Source organism: Ochotona princeps, chromosome 24, assembly GCF_030435755.1.
Source record: "Ochotona princeps isolate mOchPri1 chromosome 24, mOchPri1.hap1, whole genome shotgun sequence".
Taxonomy (NCBI): Eukaryota; Metazoa; Chordata; class Mammalia; order Lagomorpha; family Ochotonidae; genus Ochotona; species Ochotona princeps.
In genome coordinates this window covers 32,834,434-32,844,753 of record NC_080855.1, presented here as the reverse complement: position 1 = coordinate 32,844,753, position 10,320 = coordinate 32,834,434, and positions in this window count along the sequence as shown.

Below are 10,320 nucleotides of genomic sequence, written 5' to 3'. Positions count from 1 at the left end.
CCCCCCCCACTAGGATTCACCACATCTATTTGCAGTTCTTGTGCTGGGATGTCACCAAAGCTGTCTCTTCCAGCATGGCGTGTCTGATCAGGACATGGCTGGTGCCAGCCGCATCGATATCCTGTCACTTATGTGATCTCCAGTGTCTGATGGAGAGCGGCCACCCCTAGGAGTTCAAGGTGCCCCATCTCTGATGAGAGTCTCAGGATGCGATGGATATCCACACGAAGGGTTCCTGCTTCCCAAGGACAGCCACTCACAGAATCTTGGCCTGCTCATGTAGACTTGAGAGACTGGGGCTCTTCAAAGTCACTGCTACTTCGTTTTCCTTAATGACATCAACCCTTCACGTACCAACTTCTCCAGGATGCACAAATCTGTGTCTTGGCAGGGATATTGTGAGATCGGGCAGGGTACCTGTCATGAGACGCACCAGTGTCAACAAAAGAAATGAGCAGCCTCTGTAACTCAAGGACCTGTGGAGTCTCAACAGAGACACACCAACCATCATCCATCCTGCACAGCACAGTAAGAAGTGCAGGTCATTCAAACAATCAAAAAGCACTTTTAGAATGTCTCAGATTCACAAGTTACAGAAAGAGGTGTGTAGATTTAACAACTACAAACTATTAAGCCTGAGTCCTTCCCCATCCTCTTCTCACCAAGCACAGAGGCAATACCTAGTCACAAAGAGTGGTCCTCCTCCCCTCCTCCCTTCTCCTTAGGAAGAGGGAATAGCAGACATTTCAACAACAACAAACACACGGCAACACTGATCTGTCAATCATCATGGGACAACGCATTCTTGTTCTATTCACAAAAGAAAACTCTCTCAAAAAAAAAAAAAAAAAAAAAAAACAAGAAAATACAGTCATTTCTGAGAAGCAATTCATTTTGGAGACTTGAACTGCAGTTTCGATAGAATGGCCCAGGCTCTGTGTGATGGCTCAATGGCTAAATCCTCACCTTGCAAGCTCTGGGATTCCATGCGGACACTGGTTCATGTCCCAGCTGCTCCACTTCCCATCCACCTCCCCGCTTATGGCCTGGGAAAGTAGTTAAGAATGGCATAAAGCTTGGGACCCTGAACCTGCAAGGGAGACCCAGAAGAGGCTTCTGGCTTCAGATCAGCTCAGCTAAAGCTGCTGAGGCCATTTGGAGAATGAACCAGTGGACAGAAGATCTTTCTCTCTCTCTCTCTCTCGCTCTCTCTCTCCTTCTCTCCTTCTCTTGCAAATCTGCCTTTCCAACAAAAATAGATAAATCTTCAATACAATGGCCTTCTGAGATGAGGAAGGAATTTGATACCCAAGACATGGAACTAATTTAACACTTTCATAACCAATTCAAGAAAAGGCAGGCCTTTGGGGACTAATTTTAAATCACTTTATGAACTAGGTTCTTTTATTTTTATCAAGCATAAACTCTGAAAACACTTCTACCGTCCAAGGAGGTAGATGAAAGTTCTTAGAATGCCCTGGGGTCTGAAACCCAGTTACTCCAAAGTCATGCATTTCACCACAGCAAAAACTGCCATCTGCCACAACAGGCAGAACAGAATTCTCCTTTGTGCATACTGAAAGGGATGCCATAGCTTACCCAGTTGAGGTTTTCCTAAACATACTAAATAGCATCTTGTTTGCTGATACTCACAGAATGGGACCAAGTCAAATCTGCAGAGATGCTGACTTCAACAAAGCTAACCGTTTTCTTTTTATTTATGTATTTATTTTGCTATGGGTCCTAGATTCTAGAGACTTCCATATCGTAATGGTCAGAAACGTTTCAAATGGATGATGAGCACGTGCTATATACAGTGTTTCCAAAGTATACTCAATTTGAAACTATTCTGTATGGCATCTAATGGGACTGGGGTTTCAGAGAACACATTATTGGTTGTCTTAGAATGGTGTTTAATTCCCAGTTCTTTGGTTTAAGGAAGTATCCTACACTGAACCTAGCTCAGGCTGAGTGAATGAGCTGGTTCTAGAACATAGGTCCCCTGAAGACCTTCGTACTTACTCCGCTCGTATTCCTGTTGTCTCCCGTTTCTCGTCATAAGCCCTTTTAATTCCTCTATTATAAAGAACAAAAGCCTCCCTACCCCAATTCAGTTCTCATTTTTCCTATAATACATAGAGAATAAATAGAGAAGGATATGGGATTGCTACAGTCTACTTTCTTAGAAAAAAAAATATGTCTGTTGAAGTGACACAAGATGTTCTATAAGCACACGCACACACATGCATATGCATATCTACTCGCTAAGTTCTAAGTTTTCAATTCTGCAACTATTTCAATGACATTGATTGCAAAGTTACCGCAAGGGTTCCGTAAGTCTGTGTGGATGTCCCGCACACAGGGCAGTGTTACTACAGTGTGACAGAATAGGCAGGATGGCCCAGAAAGTTGTATCCGCTCAGCCCCAAATTAGAATCAACTCAGGTCAAGAGTGATTCTCGGTTCAATAATTTATCTTTCACTCCAAGTTTTTCTTTTTTTTTTTTTTTTTTTTTTTTTTTGCTAATCAATATTTTATTCTTGTCAGCAAGAGTTATTTGGTACTACATTTGGAAAGTAATACCAAAAACTTCAATCCATTCATAAAACTGGATGAGCCAGTGCTGTGGTGCAGTGCGTTACACCACTACCAGGCAATGCCAGTCTTCCACACAAGAGCTGGTTTGAGTCCCAGCCGTTCCACTTCTGGTGAAGCTCCCCAGTGTGCCTGGAAAAGCAGGAGATGGCCCAAATGTCTGCATTCTAGTCACCCACATTGGATATCAGATGGAGTTCCTGGCTCCTGGCTTTAGTGTGGCCCAGTCCCAGCCACTGCAACCACGTGGCAAGTGAGCCAGTGGATAGTAAATTTCCAGCAAATAAACACATCTTTAAAAAAAATTTATGGGTCCCAGTGCGACAGCATAAAGTCCTTGCCTTGAACGCGCTGGGATCCCATATGGGCATGGGTTCTAATCCTGGCGGCCCCACTTCCCTTCCAGCTTCCTGCTTGTGGCCTGGGAAAGCAGTCAAGGATGTCCCATATGAGCACAGTTTGGGTGGCTCCACTTCCAATCCACCTGCCTGCTCGTGGCTGGGACAGTAGCAGATAGCCAAAGGGATTGGGCCCTGCACCCTTGTGGGAGACCCAGCTCCTAGCTTCCAATCAGCCCAGCTCCAGCCTTAGCAGAATGAATGAAATCCATCTAGACAAACCCTAAAATCTTAGTGGTGGGATTTAGGAAGCCATTCCCCTCTTTTCCACACTGAAGCACCTTCTGTAGGCCGCAGGCACTGTGTTAAAAGACTAGACACTATAAACAGGACAGAGGGGTCTTCGGTAATAAGGACAATACTGAATGCCGAACAGGTGAACACAGTCACGGCAAGAATTTTTTAACAGACGGCATTTAAACGTCAATCTCCAAGACAAGCCAGGTTAAACGCTGAAGGAGTTAATTAGTCAGAACACAGCGACTGCAGTTCCCCGAAGGCAGGAGGCCCGTCACGGGGGCCAAGGATGGGGCCTGGCTCGCTCTGCGATTGAGGGGAGCGCTGTGAGCCCGGTCCCGCCGACGCGCCCCGCCACCGGCCCAGAACCGCCGGCATCCCGCCTGCCCGCGGGCCGGGGCGCTCCACGCGGACCGAGCTCCCACACGGACGCGCGCTGGCGTCCCGGGTCCGCCCCCGCGAGGCCCCTCCGCCGCAGACCGAGGGCTCCTGAGGAGGACACGATGCACACCGCACCGAGCACTCCACGGCCACCCGCACCGGCCCGTCCACCCAGCACCTCACCCGCCTCTCGCGCCGAGGCCCTCGCTTCCGCCTTCGCCGCCGCGTCCCACTCCAAGTTTTTCAAAAGTCTAGGTGAACGTCACTATGTAGAAAAGTCATGTAGTGGCTCTCAGTCTGGCCTATGCCTTAGATACACGTGTAGTGGTTTGACACATGGGAAGTTTATAAAACACTTTCACCCAAGAGCCATTGCCTCAGAACCTGCACAGGTCGTATCTGGCATCCACACACTTCAACAGTGTGCCCAATTAGGGATTTTGATACAAGCTAGAGTTCAAGACCATCAGAGTCTTCCATTTCCTTGATTGCTCAAGTCCAAAGACTTCATTCTATACCACTTTTAGGCCATACCATCTCGTGGTATGGAATCCTCTCATCTTAGAAAAGAACTAGTTCATGAACTCTAGACTGGATAGTGAAAAAAGGGGTGGCTTATTAGGTGGGAAGCTAGATGAGTGTTTTATCACAGCGTGTTCTGAAGTTCACTTGACTCATTGTATTTGTTGAAAAAAGATTCACTGATCCTAACCTAGACAGGCAGTGCTGGCCCAGGAATTTGTGTTAAAAGGGAGTTCTTCCTTCAGCCTGGGTGTTCTTTCCAGTCTTCCCACAGGCCTGGATCCAGCACACATCTCCCTGTTCCTTCCGCTCTATCTTCAACTAGATAGAAACTTACTTTTTTTTTTTTTTTTAAGATTTTTTTATTATTATTGGAAAGCCGGATATACAGAGAGGAGGAGAGACAGAGAGGAAGATCTTCCGTCCAATGATTCATTCCCCAAGTGAGCCGCAACGGGCGCGTGCGCGCTGATCCGAAGCTGGGAACCTGGACCCTCTTCCGGGTCTCCCTTGTGGGTGCAGGGTGCCAAAGCTTTGGGCCGTCCTCGACTGCTTTCCCAGGCCACAAGCAGGGAGCTGGATGGGAAGTGGAGCTGCCGGGATTAGAACCGGCGCCCATATGGGATCCCGTGGGGTTGAAGGAGAGGACTTTAGCCACTAGGCCACGCCGCCGGGCCTGAAACTTACTTTTGAATCCTTAAGTCATCACTTAGAAACAATTTATGTCCCTCTCCACTTTAAAAACTTGCACTGTCCTTAGTAACTATCTTTCTGTGTTTTGAAGGCCACAGCTCTTCAAAGGATTGTCTATTCTATGTTCCCACTGCCAATTAAGTCTTAGTACTTCACAATGTGGCTTCTGTTTTCCCCTTAGCACACCACTGAAAGCGCTCCGGTCAGGAACACCAAATACTTTTCTATATTGCTTATGCAGCAAGCCTCATTACTTCTCACTTCAACTCTGACAGTATCTGATACTGCTGCCAGTTGCCTCCTGCTTGGCTTACTCTCTCCCAGTGGGCTCTGCTCTAGCTTTGCTTAGGTGTTGTTGTTACTGAGTGTCTCCAAAAATCTCTTGATCCTCTGCAGTTGGGGCTAAAGCGATCTTTAAAAGATACCAAGTAGATAATGTTAGTTCCCCGCTTGAAATCTGCAAGGCTATGGAGATTCCTATGACTTGTGTGTTTCCTGCTCCAACCAGTCACTCCCAGTCACTCCCAGGCTGCACTCCTGCTGTTAGGGGCAAGCACCTGCCAAGTGCCCTTCCCTCCCGTTTGAAGACACCTACTCTTTTTTTTTTTTTTTTTAATTATTTATTATTTAACTTCAGTAATTACATTGTATTATGTGACACAGTTACATAGATACTTGGGTTCTCCCCACCCCTCCCCAAACCCTCCCACCATGGTGGATTCCTCCACCTTGTTGCATAACCACAGCTCAAGTTCAGTTGAGATTTCCCCATTGCAAGCGTATACCAAACATAGAGTCCAGCATCTTATTGTCCCGTCAAGTTCAACGGCTTCTTAGGTATACCCTCTCTGGTCTGATGACAGAGCTAGCAGAGTATCATCCCAGTCAATTGAAAGCTCCAACATACCATCAGCAAAAATTTACATCATTATGGAATTAATTGACATAGTAATGAGTAACCAATATGTTAAAAGTAAATGCGGGTTCCCAGCCACCTTCTGTGACCACCTCACCTATACTTCAATTTTAGTTTATACACAACATATAACATTCAAAACATAACATGTTATACATAACATCATATCATCTTAAATTAAGGCAAACATGTGGTATTTAACCTTTTGGGATTGGCTCATTTCCCTTAGCATGATGGTTTCCAGTTTGGCCCATTTGGCCACAAAGAACTGCATTTTGTTTTTTTTAATAGCTGAGTAGTATTCCATGGAGTAGATGAACCATAGCTTTCTTATCCAATCCTCTGTTGATGGGCATTTTGGTTGTTTCCATGTTTTTGCAATTACTGATTGTGCTGCTATGAACATAGGAGTGCATGTTGGTTTCTCATAGAACAAGTGTTCTGGATATATTCCTAGGAGTGCTATTGCTGGATCATACGGTATGTTGAATTTGAGTTGTTTGAATATTCTCCATACTGATTTCCATAGAGGCTGTACCAGCCTGCAGCCCCACCAGCAGTGGAGTAGGGTTCCCTTTTCCCCGCAACCTCGCCAACAAGTGTCGTTGGTGCTTTTATTCATGTGGGCCAGTCTTACTGGCGTTAGGTGGTACCTCATTGATGTTTTAATTTGGATTTCCCTTATTGCCATGGAACTTGAGCATTTTTTCATATGTTTATTTGCCATTTGGGTTTGTTCCTTTGTGAAGTGTCTGCCCATTTCCCGTGCCCATTTCTTGAGTGGGTTGCTTGTTTTGACATTTTGGTTGTTTTGTAGCTCTTTGTATATTCTGGATATTAGCCCTCTATCACCTATGTCGTGTGTGAAGATCTTCTCCCATTCTGTGGGTTGCCTTTTTACTTTGTTGATTGTTTCTCTAGCTGTACAGAAGCTTCTTAGTTTGATGAGGTCCCAATTGTTTATTTTGGTCTTGATTTCTACTGCATCTGGAGTCTTTTTTAGGAAGTGAGGGCCTACCCTAAAATGAGGTAAGTGTCAGCTTAAGTTAGGAAACATTTTGACATCACAGACCAGGTCAGATCACACCTGTTCACCTTCTTTCTTCAAGAAGCACTTTTTGTCTAGCAACCCATGTTTGTAGCTCACCTCAGTATTATGCTACACTCTAGAAAGACAATCTTGCTAACCGTTCAATTTCTAACGCCCCATGCTTAATACATAGTAAGTGCTCAATATTTACTGAGTGACATCTGCTTTTTTAAAGAACACTTTAAAAAATTAAAACACTTTATTTCTCAATCAATTTAGCTTTATCAAAAAAAAAAAAAAAACTACGCAAGCACTACATTCATATCATGTTTCCATACGTCATTCACCTGCTTATCTCAGCATTAACATTTTACATATTCATGATCAAAACCAAGAAACTCATGTTGGTACAAAACAAGTCACGTTATTCACACACTTCACAAGTTCCTCCATCCATTCTCTTTCTCAATATGAGATCAAAGAGACATTTGGGGTTGGTTGCCATTCTTCCTGTAGTTAAATCTGTAACAAATTTTCAGGCTTTCTGTGTTTCATGACCTTTCATATCTTAATTTTTAAAATCTAAAAGCATCTGATGACACACTAGAGACTTCAGAAAGTACATGGAACATGGACTTAAATGATAACATTGAACTTCAGGCATTGTAAATTTCTATTTGTTGATTTTGTATCATGACTTTTCATTTAAGGGGATGTACAGTAGTTGTGTAATGGAGACTGTCATATCTAGTAACATGTCATTTAACTTCATGGCATTGTAAATTTCCTCTTTTCTTTCTATTGTTGGTTTTGAAACATGACTTTTCATTTAAGGGGATGTACAGTAGCTGTGAATTGGAGACTAACATTCAGATGTGAGGATGTAGTGTGGTATGCATTTCTGCTTCCAGACAAAAATAGACTTACAATGAAACTGTTTGCTATATCTTGACAATAGGATTCTGGACTCTCTGCCATTGTCCAGGCCCGCAATGATGGACATATGACTGAGTATGAAGAACTATATGTTAGTAATGATACAGAGGAACTGGGGGGGGGAGGGAACTGGGGGGGAAGGGAACTGGGGCGGGGATAAGGGAATATGAAACTGTACTATAAAATAATAATAATAATAAAATGTATATTAAAAATGCAAAATAAAAACCCAAAAGATAGACAATGGCAAGGGACCATAATAGTTTGAAATGCTCGGCCCGGCGGCATGGCCTAGCAGCTAAAGTCCTCGCCTTGAAAGCCCCGGGATCCCATATGGGCACCGGTTCTAATCCCGGCAGCTCCACTTCCCATCCAGCTCCCTACTTGTGGCCTGGGAAAGCAGTGGAGGACGGCCCAAAGCTTTGGGACCCTGCACCCGCGTGGGAGACCCGGAAGAGGTTCCTGGTTCCTGGCTTCGGATCGGCGCGCACCGGGCCCATTGCGGCTCACTTGGGGAGTGAATCATTGGACGGAAGATCTTCCTCTCTGTCTCTCCTCCTCTCTGTGTATCTGACTTTGTAATAAAAATAAATCTTAAAAAAAAAATCTAAAAGCATCTGATGACACACTAGAGACTTCAGAAAGTACATGGAAAATGGACTTACATGATAAGTTATTTTGGTTAGTTCAAAAGCTTTTTGGACAAGCCACGGAGTTTTTCACAGAGCACATTCTTCATGAACATTTGGAGTATTTCTCGTATGTGGCAGGGCAAGAGTTGGAAGGCCCAGACCTAGACCTGGGCACCACGCCCCTGCTCAGGTCTGAGAAGACTGCCTGTCTAACAACAATTAGACTGAGAGAAATGCATACTATGTATCCAACAGCAGGCGTATGAAGTAAGTGATGACCATGGTAGCACAGGAGTCATTCACTCTTAGAGTCTTATTATTTTGTCTTGTAACTGACTTCAGTTCCACTTTTAGAATTATCAGTTATTTAAAGGGCTTACGGCACATCTAATGTTGTTGTGGTTTATACTACATTATCTCAAACATGCATCATCTGAAAATAAAAAGCAATGAAACTATTGGTTTTCCTAGTCTTTCTTGTAGGGTGAGATGCTTCATTCAGCTGTCATTTCAGCCAGTGCAGAAAATCTCCATGTTGGCTGTGCCAGGGCTACATATGGTTAGGTATGGGGCGCTAAAAGGGAGCTCCAAGCACTGTGTCTGCTGGGAGATCCCAGCACACGATCTGTTTCACAAAAGTTAGACCCTCAGGGTCTCTCACACCACCAAGTGGGAAAGACCTTCGCAGGGCAGGGTGGACAGGGTGTGGAGCACCACGAAGGGGGACTGGGGGGGAAGGATGGGACGTTCTTCTTATGAAACACAGAAATGCAGAGTTCACAGTGTAGGGACATAGGGACACCGGGAGGAAGGTCGGTCCCGCCCACCTGCCTTGGCTCACCTGCTCCACACTGGGCAGTCCGGGAGGTTCTGCCCCCTGATGCAACCTCCTTCAGGTCCGGACTGGCCCCGCTCCTGCCTCAGTGCTAGAAGCAACTTACCACGAAAGATTCACTTCTATTCACTTTAAAGGCAGAGTGAGAGAGGAGCTTGACCCAGCCTTAACCAGGAGCCAGGAGCTCTGTCTGGGTGCTCCCACTGTGTGTGGCTTGATTCTCCCTCTGCAGCCTTCCCAGGCACACTAGCAGTAAACTGGGTGTAAGTGAAATAGAGGGACTCGAACCAACAACTGGATGGGATACCAGTTGAACCCATGTAACTACAACACAGGCCTCAGCTGAGGATTTTGGAGATAAATGAGGTTGAGTGAATGTGCTGGTTGGAAACCAAGAGAAACCTTAAGTGGTTAAGAAAGTTGCAAGTGCACTGAGACATTCCCCTCCTAGAACAGACTGTTCTCTGTGGAACCTCTAAGGGTCTCCAGAGCCTGGACAAAACCTGTAAACTTGTTTCATTTTGAGTTTTCCACATACTATGGATGCAACAGTGTATTCCTCTCAATCTCCAATGCTCACAAAGGGATTTTGGCTTTTTCTTTGACCATTCTGCATGCATGCTGATTTTCTTCATCCCTTCCCCCCCCCCCCTTTCCTTTTGCCAAATGTCATCATTGAAGACCAGGCAGGTAGAGTTAGCAGTCGTTCTCCCCAAGCCTCAGCGGAATCCCACAGTACCGGTCATTTCCAGGAAATCACAGTCCATTGAGAGGGAAAGATGAGGTGATTCTAAGAGGCTTGCAGAAAACAATCTTCCAAAGAGATAGAGCCAAGGAAGAAAGAAGAGACTTTTCTGGCTGTGAACAAATCTGCTCTGTAGAGGAATGACTTACAGCTTAGGCATGAGACTAAAATACTAAGCTTCTTTCTTTCATTTATTTATGTATTTACTTATTGGAAAGCATAAGTTGCCAATGCAACCTGTTGAACAAGTTTAACATTGACAGAAATTTTGTTCCTAGCAAGACAGACGTAAGACAAGTTGTACAAATTGTAGACAACAAAAATCAGAAAGATGCGGAGTGAAGTTGTCAGACACCCTTGCAATATTTTCTTCTGAATAAGGAAGCTGTCTCTAGTTAA